Consider the following 24875-nt stretch of genomic DNA (forward strand, 5'->3'; position numbering starts at 1 on the left):
ATAAATAAAGTGAGAGATATTCTTACTTGGAAGCTGCAGGTTCAATGCTGATGTGTGTGTGAAGGAGGTATGGAACCTCGCTCTGATACCACTCTGTAACGACCCACCTTCTACTGACTAGGTTGTAAGGTCAGGGGTTACATTATGCTAACTATTCTTATGCGGAAAGGAGCTGAACTAATTTAAAATTCTACTATTTACTATAAAATCTGAAGTTTATATTCGAGACACATTTCTGAAATTATACATATGCTAAAGAAGGGAGCTTAATTTTCTATTTGGTCGAAAACTAAAGTTAGGTGCTTCTGGCTGAAATCAGACATTCCAATCGATCGACTGATCGATTGGAGTTGTTTGATTGATCCACTGATCGACTCAACTCGCTACTGTGCACGGCTTCAAGTCTGAATCGATCGGCTAATCGATTCAACCATGCCAATCGATCCGATGGTCGATTCAGAGGCTCTCTGTTCGCAGGAATTTAAATTCCCGATCGATCGGCTCATCGATCCATGGCCGATCGATCAGCTGATCGACCCATCAGCTCTCTGTATGTGACAGATCACACTTCAATCGATCAATTGATCTCTCGAGGCTCCCCAATCGATCAGCTAATCGCCTCACTAGCGTTCTGTATGCGGGGATTTCTCCCAATCGATCGGCTGATCGACTGAGGACTGCTCAATCGATTGGCTGATCGATTGGGTTACTGATTTTCTCAGAAATCAGACCCAACCTCATACAGAACTTTCAAAAATTCACCACAACCACCACACTACTACTGGGCATGCCATTACTCATGGTTAGCTATCTACTATCATGACAAATAAAAATCTAAGCATAACATAGTGCATACTCTCATGAAACAAGACACTTGACATCTAAAAGTGCAGAAAAGTAAATACTATAAGAAGTACTAAGTTCTTAATTTGCTAGTTCCCCCAAGGATCTTTATTCCAAGTTCCTACCCACACACACATCTTCATCGCTGCCTCCAGCCTCCGCTATTCCATCTTTCCTTTACCTTTATCTGTAGTATAAGGAAAATGCATCTGTAAGCTTGGGAGCTTAGTAAGAAACCATCAACCTCACAAAAACATGCATTTGCATAAATCATGCTTTTTAAAAGATGTTATGCTGATATGCAAGCTGAGATCATACTGGAAATGCTAAATCATGGCACATGAGCATGTAAATCATGGCAATCAAGAACTAAACATAGAGCTATCTGCTATATCAATAGAAAATTGAACTGAAGCTAAGCTGAATTCACTTATCTATTTTGTGAAGTTTGAAAACTATTTTCGTAAATAGATAAAAATACTAAACATGCTGCTGATGGGCCCGACATCTGTACTTGCTGTGCGCGCATTCCTAAATAGACCCGAGGTAGCAAGTCCCGAATCTAGTAGGGTTACTAGGTTATCTAAACCTAGGGACGACTATGGGAGCCCAACCCAAGGACAACTGAAGTCTAGTATAGTGCCACTGATAAAGTAAAATACTGTTTATAATTGATTTATCATATCTTGCTTTTTACTCGGTTATCTAAACCTAGAGCTAAGTTAGCTAAACCTAGAGGCGACAATGGGAGCCCACCCATTGGACCGTAGTCCCATATAACCGAAGCAAGGCTATGTATGCTATTTAAAAATGCATCTAGGCATTTAACTGAACTATTAAAACACCTATTGTAGCATATAACTATATTAGGCATTTTATCGAGCACCTGGTGTGCTCTAACTCTACATATGGCTGCACTATGAATATAATTGCGAACTATAGACATAAAAACATGTGATTAGCTACTTATACTGCAGGTGAGAGGTTACTTACATCCCGCGCTAGATTTTCTTACAATCCGATCGCTAGATTTCCGGAGAAGAGGATCTCTTCGACGATCTTCTTACGCCTACGCGTTCTTCTCGCGGAGAGGAACGTCTTCGTGCCGGAATTGTCGCCGAAAAGTGCTCCTACGATCCTAGGGGTGGAACCCTAGGCTTCTTGGGTTTGGGCGCCGAGAGGAAGAGGAAAAGGAAGGGTTTCGGCGGTGAGGGTTTGAGGGATAAGAGAATTGCCGATAAAAAATAACAACTCTCCACTTAATTTCCCTATTTATATTAACTAATTAATACACCCCAACTAAACCTTAAATATAATTGTTCTCCTCTTCTTTCAGCACACCCCTGCTGGGGCCCCTTGGTTACTAGAATCACCCTATATGTCATAGAGTCCATAGGTCTCGGGTTCGATTCCCGCTTAGGCTATTTTACATTTTTGTTTATTTTTGCTACTTATGCTACTCCAAAAATTCCATAAAAATATTCTAAAATTCTAGAAAAATAATAGAATATTTCTAAAATTAATTTGAAAATTTTCGGGTGTTACAGATATACTCTATGAGAGTTTTGAACTCTTGTTACATGAGTCTGTCTCATCTTTTACCATTACACTACATCCCAAGGGAAGAGAAGAGGGATTTCGGAGTGTAGCGCGCAAGAAATGAAGGAGGTTGCGAAGAGAGGGAAGGTTCAGCATTTGAGGGGTGATTAATTTGTTTACTGTTTAGTCCCATATTGCTTGTGCATGGTGAGCTTCCTACAAAGGACATTATAAATGGGTTCAGGATTGCATCATAATAAAACATGCAGATGTGTGATAAGAACAAAGTGAATTATTCTTTCACCTTTTTTTTAAAGAATACCGTGTACTTTTCACTAAAAACAACATACATTAATTTTTTTAGAGCCCTGACAAATTGCAAGTTAAATTTGTTCCTAACAATTTTATATTAATTATTTTATTTGTAAGAGTTATAATGTTTTATATATTTAATTTTATCTCATATTTTTATTTTTTAGTAAATTAGATATTTTTGGTCCTATAGAAGTTTGCACTAATTATTTGCATATATTTGAAAAGTACACCGACTATTAGGATATATTTTGAAAGTAAAGATGAAGTGTGGTGGACAACTAAGCATCATGAGTGTTCTTCAAATATCATGGTTGTACGATATACTTTGTGAGAGTATTGATTGCATGAGTCAACATCATGGGTGGTTCAAATATCGTGGTGGTATCCCAACGGAAGATAAGAGGGTTTACAGAGCCTCGCTCAAATAAGGAAGGAGGATGCGAAGAGAGGGAAGGTTCGATGTTTGAGGGGTGATTAATTTGGCTAGCATTTATTGCCACATTGCTCCTGCTTGGTGAGTTTCCTACTTGGACATTGTAAATTGGTTCAGGGTTGCTTCATAATAAAACATGCAGTTTTGTGATAGGAATAAAGTAAATTTTTCTTTCACCTATTACTAAAGAATACCGTGTGCCTATCACTAAAAACAACATACATTAATTTTTGATAGAGCTCCTTTTACAAAGGAGCCCTAATAAATTATATGTTAAATTTTTCCTAACAATTTTTAAATTAATTATTTTAGTTGTAAGAGCTATAATGTTTTATATATTTAATTTTATCTCAATTTTTTTATAATTTTAGATTAATTATTAGGTTATAGATGGAGTGTGGTGGATGACTCAATATCATGAGTGTGGTTCAAATATTGTGGTTGTATAATATACTTTGAAATAGTTTTGATTGCATGAGTCAGCATCATGGTTGGTTCAAATATCGTGAATGTATGATATACTTAGTGAGAGTTTCGAACTCTTGTTATTTGAGTCTGTCTAATCTGTTACCATTACATTGTATCGCAAGGGAAGAGAAGAGGATTTACGGAGACTAGCGATGGGGTAAGGAAGGAGGATGTGAAGAGAGTGAATGTTCGGCATTTGAGGGGTGATTAATTTGGCTAATGTTTAGTCCCACATTGTAACGACCCAAAATTCCTCGTTATGAGTCCTAATAGTACGTAAAAATATTTAGAAATGCTTTAGAAAAATTCTACAGATTTTTAGAAATTTTTAGAGTATTTTTATGTAATTTTTGGAGGTCGTTTGGTATTTTTACTAAATGAAAGAAGTTTCGTCAAAAATAATGTCCAAGCCGAGATTTGAACCGGAGACCTCCAACCGAGCCAACTCTTAAGCAAATCCAGCTGACCAAGTGTACCAACGGGCATAGCTGATTAAAGAAGGAGCAAAAATCTGTTTAAGCAGTAGTTGAGGAATAGGAAATAAATTGAAATAAAAAGGGGCAGCTAAGGAATCAAACCCGTGACCTCTGACGCGGTCAAGATTTAGCAAAGCACGACTGACCAAGTGTCCCAGCTAGCGTTGCTGATTAAAAAGGGGAATGAAATTTATTTAAGTAATAGTTAATAGGAAACAGAAAATAAATGGGAATAAAAGGGGCGGCTGAGGAATCGAACCCGCGACCTCTGACCCGGTCAGAGGTTTCGGCGAATCCGGCGGACCAAGACTCCAAGCGGACGGATCAATTTAGAAAAGATAGAAAAATTTATTTAAGGAGTTAACAGAAATATTAAGTTATAAAAAGGGATAAGTTGATGCTCTATTTTCCTGTGACCTAAACCATTCTCTCCTTCTCTTCTATGTGCGACGGCGGAGCTCGGGAAGAAAACAAAAGGGAGTTAGGGCATCGTCTCCGGCGGCCAACCAAGGTCCTAGAAGCCCTTCTTTTTCGGTTGTGAGTCTAAGGAGCAAGGTAAGTGCTTCCTCACCTGCAGTAGAGTAGTTTCGGATTCATGTGTTCTTGATTTCCGACGCATGCCGCAAAGATTAATGATTTTGAAGATTTCCTGCCGTGGGTTTCATAAAGAAGACGAGAAGAGGTTTTAATTAATTTGAATATGTGGTTTAGTTTATTCCTTATTGTTTGATTGGTGCTGCTACCATGAAACTAAATTTAGTTCATTTAGATTTCGAAAGGAGTAAATTGTTTTGTTATGCAGTGAGCATGAGACAGATATCATATTGATTAATTTATGGGAAGAGAATGTATAAATTTAAGGGAATATTAGATTCAGAAAAGATGATCATTAAATGTTGATGACGTAAATTAAGGATAAAAACTTTACTTTCAGATTTTTGGTGGAACTTATAGTGTAGATTTTTATGTAAGATTATAGTGAAGAATTTTGATTAAGCTTATAGTGCAGAATTTTGATTTAGTTTATAGTACAGAATTTTGATTAAGTTTGTAGGCAGATTTGATTAAGCTTATAGTGCAGAATTTTGATTAAGCTTATAGTGTAGACTTTTGATTAAGTTTGTAGGTAGATTTGATTAAGCTTGTATGCAGATTTAGTTTAGTGCAGTTTCAATAAACATTTCAGTACAGTTCTATTAAGTATTTCCATGCAATTCTGTTAAACATTTCAGTGCAAAGTTAATAAGCATTATAGTGCAGTTTTGTATGAGACACCTTTTTAATAGAGGTATTAATAAGTATAAGCAAGATAAAGAAAAGAAAGAAAAAAGCCAAGACCTTAAGTAGATCCCAAAGTCAAGACTTTAGGAATTTTAGCACACAAGGTGCTTATTAAAATGTAAAGAAATTTAAAGAAGAAGTAATTAAGATATTTTACTTTAAAGAGACTAGTACCCGACTTCCGAGGTTGTCGTTAAACAAATCCAGGTGTCCAATTCCGAGGTCTTGGCCCTGGTAGACCAAGGTATGCTCTTTTAGGATTGGTGGCTCGCTACCCCAACCTATTAGGGAACGCGCATAAGATGGTACTACGCCTGGGCTCAAGAGAAGTTGATTATTATTTTGAAGTATTAAAGTATAAGTTTTTAAACAAAAGAAATAAGCTTCACATAAGTTTAAAAATTCAGCAAGTTAGTTCTTTATGCTAGCATGATTGTATAGATTTGCTTTTCAGTATATTTCTATTGCTATTAGATGAGCATGAGTAGTATTTATTTATGAGCATTTAGTTTTAGATTTCTTCCAGTTACATGCATATTCGAGTTTTGTGAGTTAGATAGCGTTTACTAAGCAATTTTGCTTATAGTTGCATTTCCTCTTACTATAGATAAAGGAAAGGAAAAGCTATAGTCAAGGAAGGCGACAAGGAGGTGCGGATGGATGTGTGATGTGTGGACTATAGAAGCCTTGGGATTTAGTTAAAGATTTTATTAAGATATTTTGTATTTAGACATTTGAGATTGTACCTTATATTCCATGTCATTTGAGATTGATATGTAGTTTAGATGTGTAGATTAGTCATTTAGTTTTCTGCTACTAGTTAATTGCATGTTTAGAGAGTTTATGTATTGATCTTTACATGTGAACAACTCTAATTAAGTAAAGTTAGTAGTCCAGTAGCGCTCCACCCTCGTAGACTAGTAGTGAGGAGGGTGGGGTGTTACACACATTGCTTGTGCGTGGTGAGCTTCCTGCAGAAGTCATTATAAATTGGATCAAGGTTGCTTCATAATAAAACATGTAGCTGTGTGATAGGTACAAAGCGAATTATTCTTTCGCCTTTTACTAAAGAATACCGTGTGCTTGTCACTAAAAATAGCATATATTAATTTTTGAAAGGGGTTTTTTTTACAAAGGAGCCCTAACAAATTACAAGTTAAATTTGTTCCTAACAATTTTTAAATTAATTACTTTAGTTGTAAGAGGTATAATGATTCATATATTTAATTTTCTCATAATTTTTAATAATTTAGAAAATTTGGTCCTCTTTACATTGATTATTAGGATATATTTAGATAGTACACTGACTATTAGGATACATTTTGAAAGTAGTGTGGTGGATGACTAAGCATCATGAGTGTGGTTCAAATATTGTGGTTGTACAATATACTTTGTGAGAGTTTTGATTGCATGAGTCAACATCATAGTGGCTTAAATATCGTGGTTGTATGATATACTCCGTGAGAGTTTTGAACTCTTGTTGCACGAGTTTGTGTCATCTTTTACCATTACACTATATCCAAAGGTAAGAGAAGAGGGTTTACGGAGCCTAGCGCATAGGAAATGAAGGAGGATGCAAAGAGAGGCAAGGTTCAGCGTTCGAGGGGTGATTAGTATGGCTACTGTTTAGTCCCACATTGCTTGTGCATGGTGAGCTTCCTACAGAGGACATTATAAATTAGTTCAGGGTTGCATCATAATAAAACATGCAGTTGTGTGATAAGAACAGAGAAAATTATTCTTTCGCCTTTTACTAAAGAATACCGTGTGCTTGTCACTAAAAATAGCATATATTAATTTTTGAAAGGGGTTTTTTTTTACAAAGGAGCCCTAACAAATTACAAGTTAAATTTGTTCTTAACAATTTTTAAATTAATTATTTTAATTGTAAGAAATATAATGTTTCATACATCTAATTTTCTAATAATTTAGAAATTTTTGGTCCTCTTTACATTAATTATTAGGATATATTTAGATAGTACACAAACTATTAGGATATATTTAGAAAGTAGTGTGGTGGAAGACTAAGCATCATGAGTGTGGTTCAAATATCGTAGTTGTACAATATACTCTGTGAGAGTTTTGATTGTATGAGTCAAAATAATGGAGGTTTAAATATCCTGGTTGTATGATATACTCTATGAGAGTTTTGAACTCTTGTTGCATTAGCCTGTCTCATCTTTTACCATTACACTGTATCCCAAGGGAAGAGTAGAGGGTTTTCGGAGCGTAGCACACAAGAAACGAAGGAGGTTGCTGTAACAACCCAAATTTCCTCAATTCGAGTCCTAAAAGTAATTTAAAAATATTTAAAAATATTTAAAAATGCTATAGAAATATTCTAGGGATTTTTAGAAATTTTTATAGTATTTTTATGCAATCTTTGGAGGTCGTTTGATATTTTTACTAAACGAAAGAAGTTTCGACAAAAAAATGTCCAAGCCGAGATTCGAACCCGTGACCTCCTGCTGAACCAATGTCTTAAGCGAATCCGGCTGACCAGGAAACCCAAGCGGGCGTGCTGATCAAATAGGGAAAGAAAATATATTTAAGTAGTAAGGAAATCGAAAATAAATTGAAATAAAAAGGGCGCGTCTGAGGAATCGAACTCGCGACCTTTGACTCGGTTAAAACCCGGCTGACCAAGTGTTCACGCGGTCGTTGCTGAATAAGGAAAGAGCGACAAATATTTAAGGTATAGTATTTAATAAAAAAAACCCTAGTTACAAAAGAGGGCTTAATTTTTCCCGAGACCGAAAACCTTTCCTCTCCTCTCTCGCGACGGCGCTTCTCCTCTCGGGCGGAAACGAAGCCACACTTAGGGCACGTCTCCGGCGGCCGGAGAGCACCTTTCTCTGTGAGCTCTTCACACCTTCTCGGTCGTCTCGTCGAGGGGAGCACGCTGACATAGAGGAATCACTGAGAGCTCGAGTTCTCCTGAAACCCTAGTGCTTCCTTTCCGGCTGTAAGTCCAAGAAAACCTAAGGTAAGTCGCTACTCACCTGCAGTAGGATAGTTTCGGGTTCTTATTCCTTTTGTTTTTGAATTCTCTGTGAAGATTGTGGGTTGGGTTTGCTGCCGTGAGGTTCAAGGAAGAACATGAATGGTACAGTTTAAGCATGCAAGCGGTTTACCTCAAGCTTTGTAGCTGGATTTCGGATTTTGTTGTTCTAGGCAAAGAACATGAAGAACAATTAGGATTTTAAGTTCACAGTAGCAATTGTTTATAGTAGCAACTTTTTCTCTGGTTCCCTTGCCGTGGCACATAGCAATCATGTTAGTTAGAGCACTAGAGTCAATCATTTGATGATTGTATTATGGACTTGTTGTATCATATTCTTATATAAATAAAGGCATGTGTTTTGGTTATTATACTTACTTGTATTGGTGCCAAATAAACTAAGTATAATAGCGCCCTTGAGTAGAAGGTTCTCACCTATATCAATCGGTTAGTTGAACCGATAGTGAGATGATATAGGGAACACTACTCTTAATCATTCCTAGTCGAGTATTAACATTCAGGGACAATGTTAATGCAATAAGACTAGCATGTAGGTCAACTCGATGACTTGATCTCACAAGTCATGGATATAGAGATATCAAGTTGACACATGTATATGCATTGTAGAATGTATACTGAATGACCCACCATGAGAAAGTATCATGGATCGTTATATGAGTGTCATATACTTTCTCATGTGGCTATTAGTATGACTACTAGTCCTTGGACCTGAAGTCACCATGGATCCCTACATAAAGAGTTATGTACTTTGGTTTCGTCAAACGTCACCCGTAACTGGGTGGACTATAAAGGCGATTACTGGGTATGTAACGAATTATGCAGAGGGATGTGAGTGATGTAGATGTGATCTATCCCTCCTATATGACGGGAGCGACATCGATATTCTTGATAGAGTGAGACCATGAAGTGCATGGCCATGCCCAAATGAGTCAATATAAGATATTGAGCTCATTTAATTTAGTGAGTCTACTTGGAGATCAAGATTTAGATTGGTCAGAGGATGACACGGTCTATGCCTCACATTGATCAATCTAGATGTCTAGAATAGAAGGACACTTGTCATATATTGTGAAGAGTCACAAATAGTAGTCACAAGGTGATGTTGGATCTCAACATTCTTGTAACTTGGGTAGTAATGATGTGTTGCTAGATACCGCTCATTACTTATGCTCCTAAATGGGTTTAGGGGCATTGCCAACGTTACAAGAACCTATAGAGTCACACACTAAGGATAATTAGATGGAGATTAGGTTTATATGATGAACCAAGAGGATTAGATTCATTTGATGAATCAAATTGGATTAAGAGTAATCCTAATTAGGTTAATTGAGTTAGACTTAAGTTGATTCGTGTGTTCAATGAGTCTAATTTAGATTATGACTCATTGAATCAATTTAATTAAATGAATTAGATTCATTATATTAAATTGGCTTGAATTAAATGGTTGGATTAGATCAACCATGAGAGAGATTAAGTCAAGTTTGACTTGACTTGAGAGGAAGAGGAAGAGTCAAGTTTGACTTGACTTTATGCCACATCATTTGTGACTTGGCATTAAGTGGCCAATGATGATGTGCCACATCATCATGTTTAGCACATGTGTGTGCCACCTAATGGGGGTTACAAATTTACTTTCAATTAAATGTGGCCCTCCACATTTAATGAAAAAGGAGTTACACTCCATGAAGGTGGCCGGCCACTTTTGATTGTGAATGGAATTCAATTTTATTCAAGGCTCATTTACATCTTCTTCTTCCTAGAGCTCTCTCTTCTTTCTCTCCCTCTCCTCTCTTGGCCGAACACCCTAGGTGCTAGCACACCTTTGTTTTGTCCTCTCCACCTAATTTTGTTCGTGTGGATACGCATAGAGAGTTGTCTACCTTGACAACTTGAGATCCGGCACCTTGGACGAGCGGGATTCGTGAAAGGCACGCATCAAGGGTAAAACTCGTACTCTAATGTAGATCTAGATTTTATAAACTCGTACTCGTAAGTTTTAGAAAGTTTTATTCTTCGCACGGATCCGGTGGGGGGTTTCGGGTTTCCACGACGTGTAAAAGCGATTTTTCGCGGCCCGAAAAATCCAACAAATCACCCTTTTAATAGCATGTGCTTAACAGAAATCTGCCAATGCATTTCTTAACAGAATAATTGATGTTTGGTTTGAGTTTATAGTGTAGTATTTCAGTTTGAATCATGAATGTAACATGCCTAAGGATCTCTATTGCCCTATAGAAGTATAAGCTTTACATAGGTATCAAGCTTTACCTAAGTTTTAAATTCCAGCAGATTCAAGCATTCTATCATCTTTATGTAGCAATTTCTTTTATAGTAATAGCATTCTTACCTTATGCGTTGCTTTACTGGAAACGAATCAGAATATGTAGACCTACTGAGTGCATGCTTTAGTATATCATGGGTTAACTTTTGATAGCAGCAGTGATTACCTCTTCCTTATGCTTTGCTTTGCTAGAAGTAATTTAGAAGGTGTAGGTTTGTTAAGTGTATGTCCTAGTATATTGCTATCTTTACATAGAAATTTCTGATAGTAGCAGCATCTTTTCCTCATGCTTTGCCTTGTTGGAAACAGCTAAGAAGTGTAGACCCATTAAGTGCAGATTTTTGCATTTTGAAGTAATACAGATTTTTACCTTTTGTAGTAGTGCAGATTTTTGCATTTTGTAGCATTGCAGTTTATCTCCTTTAGCAGTGTAGATTCTTTGTTTCTTATTTTGAAGCATGCTTAAAGAATTTAGATGCTTCCCTTTGTTTTAATTCTGACATAGCATGCTTAAGGAATTCAGATGTGGTTTCCTTTATTTAATTCTGTTGTAGCATACTTAAAGAAGTCAGATTCAGTTTTCCTTTGAATTATATCTGTTGTAGCATGCTTAAAGATGTTAGGTATGCTTTCCTTTGATTTATTCTATTGATATATGCTTAAAGAATCCTGTTGCTCTATAAAAAAAACTCTAGGATTTGCATGTAAGTAGAAAAAAAATAAGAGTTCTATTAAATCCTTAGAGGTTTAAGTAGTTATAAGAAAGAGAGACCAAGGTCTTAATAGGATCCCTAAGTTTAAGAATTGGGATCAGTAGCACACCAAGTGCTCAAACAAATGCCAAGGTGTTTTAATATAAGAATATTAAAAGATAACAAGTATTTTATTTTAAAGAAAGGCTAGTACCCGACTTTCGAGGTTGTCGTTAAATAAATTCAGGTGACCAATTCCGAGGTCTTGGCCCTGGTAAGACCGAGGTCTTTACCCTCATAGAACTGGTGGCTCGCTACCCCAGTCTCTATTAGGGAGCATGCTTTGGTACTACGCCTGGGCCCAAGAAGAAAGTTGATTATTATTTTGAAGTATTAAAGTATAAGTTTTGAAATAAATGAAACAAGCTTCACTTATGTTTAGAGTCAGCAAGTTTAGCTTCTTTTAATTCGAAGCATGCAATATTAGTTGTATTTGTTTCCTGAGTAGTTATTTAGCATGATTAGCTTTATCTTCCAGCATGCAGTTTTTATTCTTGTATGTCACGAGTATGCTAATTTTATTGCTTTGCTATTAGTTGGGCATGAGTAATCTTTATTGCTATTAGATTAACATGAGTAGCTATATATGCTTTATTTTAGAGCATTCAATTTCTAGTTTCTTCTTGTATACATGCACATTCGTGTTTTTGTGAGTTAGACAGCGCTTACTAAGCATTCACTTATAGTTTGCATTTGTTCTTACTACAGATACAGGAAAGGAAAAGTTTTAGCAAAGGAATGCGACAAGGAGGTGTTCGATGATGTGTGATGCTTGGACTATGGAGAGATCTGGGGATTTGCCAAGAATTTATTAAGACTATTTTCATTAAATTGTTAAAAGAATTTAGAACTTGTACATGCTATTCTATGGATCGTTTTATCGTGCTTTGCGAGAGTTGATTATTTTGGTTATATATGAACTGCGTGGTTGTTTGATATATGTTCCAGCCGCCTGTGGCTGAAGTATACTATGTATGTATCTCATTGTATGGTCACCGGTATAGGGGAGATGCTGCCGAAATTTGTCGGTAGAGACTTATCGTAGTTTCGATCATACCGGTTAAGTAGAGTTAGTAGTTAAGTAACTGTCATCCTTAGAAAGTAGTAGTAGTAGTAAGAAGGGTGGTCGTTACAGTTGGTATCAGAGCAGTTCCCATTCTCCAGCATCACACATCAGCACCAACCTTGTCGTCTTCAAGTAAGAATGTATTTATACTTTCTTTTATGCTTTTCCTTTAGTGCTTGCAGTATAGAGAAATGTTTAGAAGTACCTGCTCATATGTGTTTAAAGTCAAGAATCATGCTTAAGTAAGATATATCTAGAAAGTATAGTGATGATTTCAAGTTTTTCCCTACATGACGAGATGTCAAAAAGAGGGCGTTCTCGTACCACTCGTACTGAGAATCGAGCACGGGAGAACGAAGAGCCCAGAACAACTGAACCTAATCTCTCTGAAGTTGTTGTTCAACTCCAGAGACAAGCAGCAGAGTAGCAACAAGTGATCGTCAACATGATGGCGAATCGGCAGCCAGTCCCTCTCACCCCTCCAACTATCAATGTGGAGACTCCAGTGGTGACTGAGGTTCCACTAGCCGCCCTGGAAGTCCCCACAGTACCTAGAAGACAAGAAGCATACCTGATACAGTGGCTGAAACTGAAGCCAGAAAACTTCTCAGGCACGACTGAGACCTGGGATACCCAGGCTTGGTTCAAGTAATTAGAGGGCACGATGGAGCTTCTTGACTGGCCAGAAGTCGAGAAGGTCAAGTGTGCCTCTTTCTGCCTATCAGGAAATGCTCGTATGTGGTGGGAGAGAGAGAGTTAAGTGCAAGAGAGTAGTCAATCAGATGAGCTGGATTGACTCTGAGACAGAGTTTCACAAAGAATTCTTCCGCCAATGGATCACCAATAAGCCCTATGAAGAGTTTATAAAATTCAGACAAGGTGACCTGTCAGTAGAAGAAGCAGTTAAAAGATTCAATAGGCTAGCTCGTCTCTATCTAGAGCTAGTAAGTATGGAGAAGGTACGAGTCAGACTGATGCTCAGGATGCTGAGACCAGTGATAGCACTTAATGTGAGTAGTGGAACTCACCAGCCCCAGACTGGCGAGGAGCTGGTTAGCAGAGCATTAGTCGCTGAGCACTATCTGAACAACATCAAGGCACAACAAACGCAACTCAAGCCAATCAAGATAGAGGGCAAGACAGCAGGGAGTCAGAAACCCTAGGCAATTAAGCAGAACAGAAGGACAAAAAGGACCCAAGCAGGAAGAAGTTCGGATAGTCTGCGAGTATCCAGAGGTATTTCCAGAAGGTATTTCCAGAAGAGCTACCTGGACTACCTCCCAATAGAGAAGTGGAGTTTGAAGTTGAATTGGTTCTTGGTACTAGTCCAATTTCAAAAGCACCGTACCGAATGTCTCCAGCAGAGTTGAAAGAGTTACAAGAACAACTTCAGGAGCTGCTTGACAAAGGCTTCATCCGCCCTAGTCATTCACCATGGAGAGCTCCTGTGTTGTTTGTCAAGAAGAAGGATGGATCTATGCGGATGTGCATAGATTATAGGGCGCTGAACAAAGTGACAATCAAAAACAAGTACCCACTGCCCAGAATCGACGACTTATTTGATCAATTGAAAGGGGCAACAGTGTTCTCCAAGATAGACCTGCGCTCTGGGTACCATTAGCTGAAAGTGAAAGAAAGTGATATACCCAGAACAGTTTCCAGGACCAGATATGGACACTACAAATTTATAGTCATGCCATTTGGTGTGTCTAATGCACCTGCAGTCTTCATGGACTTAATGAACAGAGTGTTCAGAGAATACCTTGACAAATTTGTTATCGTGTTCATCGACGACATTTTAGTCTGTTCCAGAACCCCAGAGGAGCATGACACGCACTTGAGAATAGTCCTGCGGACCCTACAGTAGAAACAACTTTATGCCAAATTCTCGAAGTGCGAGTTCTGGTTAAATCAGGTGGCATTTCTATGTCACATTATTTCTAAAGAAGGCATCCAAGTGGATCCTGCGAAAATAGAAGCGGTAGTCAACAACTGGAGTAGATCCAAGAATGCTAGGGAGATCAGAAGTTTCCTTGGTTTAGCTGGGTACTACAAGAAATTTATGGAGGACTTTTCCAGGATAGCTTCCCCACTAACGATCCTAACTAGGAAGAACAAGAGGTTTGAATGGTCAGACAAATATGAGTAGAGTTTCCAAGCATTGAAGAAGAGATTAACCAGTGTTCCTATTCTGATAGTTCCAGAAAGTGACAAGAGTTTTGACATCTACAGTGATGCTTCCAAGATGGGCCTAGGAGCTGTACTCATGCAAGAAGGAAAAGTTATAGCTTATGCTTCCAGACAACTCAAAGATTATGAGAAGAACTACCCCACTCATGATCTCGAGCTGGCAGCTGTGGTCTTTGCACTGAAACTCTGGCGACGCTACTTGTATGGAGTCCAGTGCAGAATTTTCACTGACCATCAGAGTTTAAAGTATTTCTTCACCCAGAAAGACTTAAACATGAGACAACGCAGGTGGCTAGAGTTGGTCAAAGACTATGACTGTGAAATCTTCTACCACCCAGGCAAAGCTAACAAAGTGGCAGATGCACTAAGCAGAAAATCCAGTGCATTGCTGATGTCTTTGTCATCATTAGTCCTGCCACTGCAGAAGGAGTTATCAGATTTTGGAATCGAAATTATTGAAGGGCAACTCTCTGCATTGACCTTAGAGTCTACCTTGCTTGAGGATATACAGAGAAAGCAGAGTGAAGATCCAGACATCCAGAAGATCAAGCAAGGGATACAGAAAGAAGAAGATATAGAGTTTCAAGTATCAAACAGTGGAGTTCTTTATCAGGGGAATTGCCTTTGTGTCCCCAACGATGAGGAATTAAGAAGGAAGATTTTAGAGGAAGCTCATAGTACACCCTACTCCATGCATCCTGGTTCTACCAAGATGTACCAAGACGTGAAACAGAGGTTCTGGTGGTCTGGACTCAAAAGAGATGTAGCTAATTATGTCAGTACCTACCTGACATGTCAGAGAGTCAAAGCAGAGCACTAGAGACCAGGAGGAGTTCTACAACCCCTTCCAATACCAGAGTGGAAGTGGGAAGACATATCCATGGACTTTATAACAGGTCTTCCGAGAACCACGAATGAATATGACGTGATATGGGTAATAGTGCACCGATTGACCAAATCTGCTCATTTTCTAGCCATCAAGGTGTCCCACTCTATAGAGTAGTTGGCACAGCTGTATGTTAAGGAGGTGATCAGACTTCATGAAGTTCCTAAATCTATTGTTTCTGATAGAGATGGACGTTTCACCTCTCACTTTTGGGAGTGTGTTCAGAATGCACTAGGCACCAAACTCAAGTTCAGCACAGCCTTCCATCCTCAGACTGATGGACAGACAGAGCGAGTAAATCAGATCCTAGAAGATATGCTCAGAGCTTGTGCGCTAGATTTCAAGGGAAGTTGGTACAAGTATATGTGCTTAGCTTAATTTGCCTACAACAATAGTTATCATGCTACCATCAAGATGTCATCATATGAGGCGTTGTATGGCAGAAAGTGCAGATCACCCATGTGCTGGCAAGAAGCAAGTGAAAGAAAAGAAATGGAAGTGGAGCTGGGCATTCAGACAGAGCTGATAGATGAGACTACTCAGGCTATCCAGAAGATTAGACAGAGAATTGAGACTTCATAGAGCGGACAGAAGAGTTATGCTGACACACATCGTAGGCCACTTGAGTTCCAAGTAGGGGATTCAGTTTTTCTCAAAGTCGCTCCTATGAAGGGAGTGATGAGATTTGGCAAGAAGGGAAAATTAAGTCCCCGCTATGTAGGACCTTACCTGATCACAGAAAGGATTGGGAAAGTAGCTTACAAGTTGGATTTACCACAGGACATGTCAGCAATACATAACGTATTTCATGTCTCCATGCTAAAAAAGTGTCTCCACGACCCTATCCAAGTGATTCAGCCTCAGTCTGTGCAGATCCAGGAGGATCTTAGCTATGAGAGCAGACCTACACAGATAATGGACAGAGCAGTTAAGAGACTAAGGAATAAAGAAGTGCCACTAGTGAAGGTCATCTGGCAGAATTAGAAGCACGAGGAAGTTAATTGGGAGCGTGAGGACAGTATGAGAAAGAAATATCCAGAGTTATTCTAAGTTCGAGGATGAACTTTTTATAAGGTATGGGGAATTGTAACAACCCAAATTTCCTCAATTCGAGTCCTAAAATTAATTTAAAAATATTTAAAAATGCTATAGAAATATTCTAGGGATTTTTAGAAATTTTTAGAGTATTTTTATACAATTTTTGGAGGACGTTTGATATTTTTACTAAACGAAAGAAGTTTCGACAAAAAAATGTCCAAGCCGAGATTCGAACCCGTGACCTCCGGCCAAACTAATGTCTTAAGCAAATCCGGCTGACCAGGAAACCCAAGCGGGCATGCTGATCAAATAGGGAAATAAAATATATTTAAGCAGTAAGGAAATCGAAAATAAATTGAAATAAAAAGGGCGCGGCTGAGGAATCGAACCCGCGACCTTTGACTCGGTCAAAACCCAGCTGACCAAGTGTTCACGCGACCGTTGCTGAATAAGGAAAGAGAGACAAATATTTAAGATATAGTATTTAATAAAAAAAAAACCCTAGTTACAAAAGAGGGCTTAATTTTTCCCGAGACCAAAAGCCTTTCCTCTCCTCTCTTGCGACAGCGCTTCTCCTCTCGGGCGGAAACGAAGCCACACTTAGGGCACGTCTCCTGCGGCCGGAGAGCACCTTTTTCCGTGAGGTCTTCACACCTTCTCGGTCGTCTCGTCAAGGGGAGCACGCTGACACAGAGGAATCACCGAGAGCTCGAGTTCTCCTGAAACCCTAGTGCTTCCTTTCCGGCTGTAAGTCCAAGAAAACCTAAGGTAAAGTTGCTACTCACTTGCAGTAGGATAGTTTTGGGTTCTTATTCCTTTTGTTTTCGAATTCTCTGTGAAGATTGCGGGCTGGGTTTGCTGCCGTGAGGTTCAAGGAAGAACATGAATGGTAAAGTTTAAGCATGCAGGCAGTTTACCTCAAGCTTTGTAGCTGGATTTCGGATTTTATTGTTCTAGGCAAAGAGCATGAAGAACAATTAGGATTTTAAGTTCACAGTAGCAATTGTTTATAGTAGCAACTTTTTCTTTGGTTCCCTTGCCGTGGCACATAGCAATCACCCTTTTAATAGCATGTGCTTAATAGAAATCTACCAATGCATTTCTTAATAGAATAATTGATGTTCGGTTTGAGTTTATAGTGTAGTATTTCAGTTTGAGTCATGAATGTAACATGCCTAAGGATCTCTATTGCCCTATAGAAGTATAAGCTTTACATAGGTATCAAGCTTTACCTAAGTTTTAAATTTCAGCAGATTCAAGCATTCCATCATCTTTATGTAGCAATTTCTTTTATAGTAATAGCATTCTTACCTTATGCCATGCTTTGCTGGAAACGAATCAGAATCTGTAGACCTACTGAGTGCATGCTTTAGTATATCATGGGTTAACTTTTGATAGCAGTGATTACCTCTTCCTTATGCTTTGCTTTGCTAGAAGTAATTTAGAAGGTGTAGGTTTGTTAAGTGTATGTCCTAGTATATTGCTATCTTTACGTAGAAATTTCTGATAGTAGCATCATCTTTTCCTCATGCTTTGCCTTGTTGGAAATAGCTTAGAAGTGTAGACCCATTAAGTGCAGATTTTTGCATTTTGAAGCAGTGCATATTTTTACCTTTTGTAGTAGTGCAGATTTTTGCATTTTGTAGCATTGCAGTTTATCTCCTTTAGCAGTGTAGATTCTTTGTTTCTTATTTTGAAGCATGCTTAAAGAATTTAGATTTGCTTCCCTTTGTTTTAATTCTGACATAGCATGCTTAAGGAATTCAGATGTGGTTTCCTTTATTTAATTCTGTTGTAGCATACTTAAAGAAGTCAGATTCAGTTTTCCTTTGAATTATATCTGTTGTAGCATGCTTAAAGAAGTTAGGTTTGCTTTCCTTTGATTTATTCTGTTGATATATGCTTAAAGAGTCCTGTTGCTCTATAAAAAAAACTCTAGGATTTGCATGTAAGTGGAAAAAAATAAGAGTTCTATTAAATCCTTAGAGGTTTAAGTAGTTATAAGAAAGAGAGACCAAGGTCTTAATAGGATCCCTAAGTTTAAGAATTGGGATCAGTAGCACACCAAGTGCTCAAAGAAATGCCAAGGCGTTTTAATATAAGAATATTAAAAGATAACAAGTATTTTATTTTAAAGAAAGGCTAGTACCCGACTTCCGAGGTTGTCGTTAAATAAATCCAGGTGACCAATTTCGAGGTCTTGGCCCTGGTAAGACCGAGGTCTTTATCCTAGTAGAACTGGTGGCTCGCTACCCCAGTCTCTATTAGGGAGCGCTCTTTGGTACTACGCCTGGGCCCAAGAAGAAAGTTGATTATTATTTTGAAGTATTAAAGTATAAGTTTTGAAACAAATGAAACAAGCTTCACTTATGTTTAGAGTCAACAAGTTTAGCTTCTTTTAATTCGAAGCATGCAGTATTAGTTGTATTTGTTTCCTGAGTAGTTATTTAGCATGATTAGCTTTATCTTCAAGCATGTAGTTTTTATTCTTGTATGTCACGAGTATGCTAATTTTATTGCTTTGCTATTAGTTGGGCATGAGTAATCTTTATTGCTATTAGATTAATATGAGTAGCTATATATGCTTTATTTTAGAGCATTCAGTTTCTAGTTTCTTCTTGTATACATGCACATTCATGTTTTTGTGAGTTAGATAGCGCTTACTAAGCATTTGCTTATAGTTTGCATTTCCTCTTATTGCAGATACAGGAAAGGAAAGTTTTAGCAAAGGAAGGTGACAAGGAGGAGTTCGATGATGTGTGATGCCTGGACTATGGAGAGATTTGGGGATTTGCCAAGAATTTATTAAGACTGTTTTCGTCAAATTGTTAAAAGAATTTAGAACTTGTACATGCTATTCTATGGATCGTTTTATCGTTCTTTGCGAGAGTTGATTATTTTGGTTATATATGAACTGTGTGGTTGTTTGATATATGTTCCAGCCACCTGTGGCTGAAGTATACTATGTATGTATCTCCTTTTATGGTCACCGGTACAGGGGAGATGCTACCGAAATTTTTCGGTAGAGACTCATCGTGGTTTCGATCATACCGGTTATGTAGAGTTAGTAGTTAAGTAACGGTCATCCTTAGAAAGTAGTAGTAGTAGTAAGAAGGGTGGTCGTTACAGTTACAAAGTGGGGGAAGGTTCAACATTTGAGGGGTGATTAATTTGGCTACTGTTTAGTCCCTCATTGCTTGTGTATGGTGAGCTTCCTATAGAGGACATTATAAATTGGTTCATGGTCGCATCATAATAAAACATGCAGCTGTGTGATAAGCACAAAGTGAATTATTCTTTCACCCTTTTTTTAAAGAATATCGTGTAATTTTCACTAAAAAACATCATACATTTTGAAGATCCCTGACAAATTGCAAGTTAAATTTGTTCGTAACAATTTTTAAATTAATTATTTTAGTTGTAAGAGTTATAATGTTTCATAAATTTAATTTTATCTCATATTTTTATTTTTGTAATGACTTAGATATTTTTGGTCCTATAGTAGTTTACACTAATTATTTGCATATATTTTGAAAACACACCGACTATTAGGATATGTTTTGAAAGTATAGATGAAGTGTGGTGGACAACTAAGCATCATGAGTGTTCTTCAAATATCATGGTTGTACGATATACTTTGTGAGAGTATTGATTGCATGAGTCAACATCATGGGTGGTTCAAATATCATGGTGGTATCCCAAGGGAAGAGAAGAGGGTTTACGAAGCCTCGCTCAGGTAAGGAAGGAGGATGCGAAGAGAGGGAAGGTTCGACGTTTGAGGGGTGATTAATTTGGCTAGCATTTAGTCTCACATTGCTCGTGCTTGGTGAGTTTCCTACTTGGACATTATAAATTGGTTCAGGGTTGCTTCATAATAAAACATGTAGTTGTGTGATAGGAACAAAGCGAATTACTCTTTCGCCTTTTACTAAAGAATACCGTGTGCTTGTCACAAAAAACAACATACATTAATTTTTGAAAGAGCTCCTTTTACAAAGGAGACCTAACAAATTATAAGTTAAATTTTTTCCTAAAAATTTTTAAATTAATTATTTTAGTTGTATGAGCTATAATGTTTTATATATTTAATTTTATCTCATATTTTTTTTTATTTTACATTGATTACTAGGGTACAGATGGGGTGTGGTGGGCGACTGAACATCATTGAGTGTGGTTCAAATATTGTGGTTGATGATATACTTTGAAAGAGTTTTGATTGCATGAGTCAACATCATGGGTGGTGCAAATATCGTGACTGCATGATATACTTACTGAGAGTTTCGAACTCTTGTTATATGAGTCTGTCTAATCTTTTACCATTACATTGTATCGCAAGGGAAGAGAAGAGGGTTTACGGAGCCTAGCGCTAGGGTAAGGAAGGAGGATGCGAAGAGAGTGAATGTTTGTCGTTTGAGGGGTGATTAATTTGGCTAATGTTTAGTCTCACATTGCTCGTGCATGGTGAGCTTCCTGTAAAAGACATTATAAATTGGATCAAGGTTGCTTCATAATAAAACATGCAGTTGTTTGATAAGCACAAAGCGAATTATTCTTTCGCCTTTTACTAAAGAATACCGTGTGCTTGTCACTAAAAACAACGCATATTAATTTTTGAAAGGGGTTTTTTTACAAAGGTGCCCAAACAAATTACAAGTTAAATTTATTCCTAACAATTTTTAAATTAATTATTTTAGTTATAAGAGCTATAATGTTTCATATATTTTATTGTCTCACAATTTTAAATAATTTAGAAATTTTTAGTCCTCTATACATTGATTCTAAGGATATATTTTGATAGTACACTGACTATTAGGATATTTTTAGAAAGTAGTGTGGTGGATGACTAAGCATCATGAGTGTGGTTTAAATATCGTGGTTGTACAATATACTCTGTGAGAGTTTTGATCCAAAGGTGGTTTAAATATTATGGTTGTATTATATACTCTGTGAGAGTTTTGAACTCTTGTTACACGAGTTTGTCTCATCTTTTACCATTACACTGTATCCAAAGGTAAGAGAAGAGGGTTTACGGAGCCTAGCACATAGGAAATGAAGGAGGATGCAAAGAGAGGGAAGGTTCAACGTTTGAGGGGTGATTAATATGGCTACTGTTTAGTCCCACAATGCTTGTGCATGGCGAGCTTCCTACAGAGGACATTATAAATTAGTTCAGGGTTGCTTCATAATAAAACATGCAGCTGTGTGATAAGCACAGCGCGAATTATTCTTTCGCCTTTTACTAAAGAATACCGTGTGCTTGTCACTAAAAACAGCATATATTAATTTTTGAAAGGGCTTTTTTTTACAAAGGAGCCTTAGCGAATTACAAGTTAAATTTATTCCTAACAATTTTTAAATTAATTATTTATTTGTAAGAGCTATTATGTTTCATACATTTACTTTTCTTATAATTTAGAAAATTTTGGTCCTCATTACATTGATTATTAGGATATATTTAGATAGTACATAGACTATTAGGATATATTTAGGAAGTAGTGTGGTGGATGACTAAGCATCATGAGTGTGGTTCAAATATCGTGGTTGTACAATATAGAGTTTTGATTGCATGAGTCAACATCATGGTGGTTTAAATATCATGGTTGTATGTTATACTTTATGAGAGTTTTGAACTCTTGTTGCATGAATCTGTCGCATCTTTTACCATTACACTGTATCCATAGGGAAGAGAAGAGGGTTTACAGAGCGTAGCGCACAAGAAACGAAGGAGGATGCAAAGAGAGGGAAGGTTCAGCGTTTGAGGGGTGATTAATTTGACTACTGTTTGGTCCCACATTGCTTGTGCATGGTGAGCTAACTACAGAGTACATTATAAATTTTTTCATGGTTGCATTATAATAAAACATGCAGCAGTGTGATAAGCACAAATTGAATTATTCTTTCGCCTTTTTTTTTTAAAGAAAATCATGTACTTTTCACTAAAAAATAGCATACATTAATTTTTGAAGAACCCTGACAAAATGCAAGCTAAATTTGTTCCTAACAATTTTTATTTTTTTTATTATTATTTTACATTGATTATTATAGTACATAAGGAGAGTGGTGGACGACTCAACATCATGAGTGTGGTTCAAATATTGTGGTTGTATGATATTCTTTGATAGAGTTTAGATTGCATGAGTCAGCATTATGGGTGGTTCAAATATTGTGGTTGTATGATATACTTAGTGAGAGTTTCAAACTCTTGTTATATGAGTCTGTCTATTCTTTTACCATTACATTGTATGGTAAGGGAAGAGAAGAGGGTTTACAGAGCCTTGCGCTGGGGCAAGGAAGGAGGATGCGAAGAGAGTGAATGTTCAACATTCGAGGGGTCATTAGTTTGGCTAATGTTTAGTCCCGCATTGCTCGTGCTTGGTGAGCTTCCTGCAAAAGACATTAGAAATTGGATCAAGGTTGCTTCATAATAAAACATGCAGCTGTGTGATAGGCACAAAGCGAATTATTCTTTCGCCTTTTACTAAAGAATACCTTGTGCTTGTCACTAAAAACAGCATATATTAATTTTTGAAAGGGATTCTTTTTACAAAGGAGCCCTAACAAATTACAAGTTAAATTTGTTCCTAACAATTTTTAAATGTATTATTTTAGTTGTAAGAGCTATAATGTTTCATATATTTTACTTCCCCCTCATAATTTTTAATAATTTAGAAATTTTTAGTCCTCTATACATTGATTATTAGGATATATTTTGATAGTACACCGACTATTAGGATATATTTAGAAAGTCGTGTGGTGGATGACTAAGCATCACGAGTGTGGTTCAAATATCGTGGTTGTACAATATACTTTGTGAGAGTTTTGATTGCATGAGTCAACATCATGGTGGTTTAAATATCATGGTTGTATGTTATACTTTATGAGAGTTTTGAACTCTTGTTGCATGAATCCGTCGCATCTTTTACCATTACACTGTATCCATAGGGAAGAGAAGAGGGTTTACAGAGCGTAGAGCACAAGAAACGAAGGAGGATGCAAAGAGAGGGAAGGTTCAGCGTTTGAGGGGTGATTAATTTGACTACTGTTTGGTCCCACATTGCTTGTGCATGGTGAGCTAACTACAGAGTACATTATAAATTTTTTCATGGTTGCATTATAATAAAACATGCAGCAGTGTGATAAGCACAAATTGAATTATTCTTTCGCCTTTTTTTTTAAAGAAAATCATGTACTTTTCACTAAAAAATAGCATACATTAATTTTTGAAGAACCCTGACAAAATGCAAGCTAAATTTGTTCCTAACAATTTTTATTTTTTTTATTATTATTTTACATTGATTATTACAGTACATAAGGAGAGTGGTGGACGACTCAACATCATGAGTGTGGTTCAAATATTGTGGTTGTATGATATTCTTTGATAGAGTTTTGATTGCATGAGTCAGCATTATGGGTGGTTCAAATATTGTGGTTGTATGATATACTTAGTGAGAGTTTCAAACTCTTGTTATATAAGTCTGTCTATTCTTTTACAATTACATTGTATGGTAAGGGAAGAGAAGAGGGTTACAGAGCCTTGCGCTGGGGCAAGGAAGGAGGATGCGAAGAGAGTGAATGTTCAGCATTCGAGGGGTCATTAGTTTGGCTAATGTTTAGTCCCGCATTGCTCGTGCTTGGTGAGCTTCCTGCAAAAGACATTATAAATTGGATCAAGGTTGCTTCATAATAAAACATGCAGCTATGTGATAGGCACAAAGCGAATTATTCTTTCGCCTTTTACTAAAGAATACCTTGTGCATGTCACTAAAAACAGCATATATTAATTTTTGAAAGGGATTTTTTTTACAAAGGAGTCCTAACAAATTACAAGTTAAATTTGTTCCTAACAATTTTTAAATGTATTATTTTAGTTGTAAGAGCTATAATGTTTCATATATTTTACTTCCCCCTCATAATTTTTAATAATTTAGAAATTTTTAGTCCTCTATACATTGATTATTAGGATATATTTTGATAGTACACCGACTATTAGGATATATTTAGAAAGTCGTGTGGTGGATGACTAAGCATCATGAGTGTGGTTCAAATATTGTGGTTGTACAATATACTCTGTGAGAGTTTTGATTACTTTTGTCAACATCATGGTGGTTTAAATAACGTGGTTGTATGATATACTCTGTGAGAGTTTTGAACTCTTATTGCACGAGTTTGTGTCATCTTTTACCATTACACTGTATCCAAAGGTAAGAGAAGAGGGTTTACAGAGCTTAGCGCATAGGAAATGAAGGAGGATGCAAATAGAGGCAAGGTTTAGTGTTTGAGGGGTG

The 24875-nt window shown here is 37.2% G+C and overlaps 9 non-coding genes across 9 annotated transcripts; all 9 read left to right on the forward strand.

Moving 5' to 3' along the window:
* The first annotated feature begins 2649 nt into the window (after window positions 1-2649).
* Window positions 2650-2766, forward strand: LOC121993236. Its single transcript, XR_006115139.1, has one exon. It is a non-coding gene; the product is annotated as a U5 spliceosomal RNA (small nuclear RNA).
* Window positions 2767-3270: 504 nt separating this feature from the next.
* Window positions 3271-3388, forward strand: LOC121993196. The gene has a single exon (XR_006115111.1). It is a non-coding gene; the product is annotated as a U5 spliceosomal RNA (small nuclear RNA).
* A 2989-nt stretch (window positions 3389-6377) lies between these two features.
* LOC121993045 lies at window positions 6378-6496 on the forward strand. The gene has a single exon (XR_006115056.1). It is a non-coding gene; the product is annotated as a U5 spliceosomal RNA (small nuclear RNA).
* Window positions 6497-7065: 569 nt separating this feature from the next.
* LOC121993144 lies at window positions 7066-7183 on the forward strand. The gene has a single exon (XR_006115089.1). It is a non-coding gene; the product is annotated as a U5 spliceosomal RNA (small nuclear RNA).
* A 13292-nt stretch (window positions 7184-20475) lies between these two features.
* LOC121993025 lies at window positions 20476-20593 on the forward strand. Its single transcript, XR_006115051.1, has one exon. It is a non-coding gene; the product is annotated as a U5 spliceosomal RNA (small nuclear RNA).
* A 518-nt stretch (window positions 20594-21111) lies between these two features.
* Window positions 21112-21229, forward strand: LOC121993049. The gene has a single exon (XR_006115057.1). It is a non-coding gene; the product is annotated as a U5 spliceosomal RNA (small nuclear RNA).
* A 557-nt stretch (window positions 21230-21786) lies between these two features.
* Window positions 21787-21903, forward strand: LOC121995297. Its single transcript, XR_006115855.1, has one exon. It is a non-coding gene; the product is annotated as a U5 spliceosomal RNA (small nuclear RNA).
* A 1122-nt stretch (window positions 21904-23025) lies between these two features.
* LOC121993032 lies at window positions 23026-23142 on the forward strand. The gene has a single exon (XR_006115052.1). It is a non-coding gene; the product is annotated as a U5 spliceosomal RNA (small nuclear RNA).
* Window positions 23143-24284: 1142 nt separating this feature from the next.
* On the forward strand, window positions 24285-24402 carry LOC121993133. The gene has a single exon (XR_006115085.1). It is a non-coding gene; the product is annotated as a U5 spliceosomal RNA (small nuclear RNA).
* Window positions 24403-24875: the final 473 nt, after the last annotated feature.

The sequence above is a fragment of the Zingiber officinale genome, chromosome 1B, assembly GCF_018446385.1.
Source record: "Zingiber officinale cultivar Zhangliang chromosome 1B, Zo_v1.1, whole genome shotgun sequence".
NCBI classification, from domain to species: domain Eukaryota; kingdom Viridiplantae; phylum Streptophyta; class Magnoliopsida; order Zingiberales; family Zingiberaceae; genus Zingiber; species Zingiber officinale.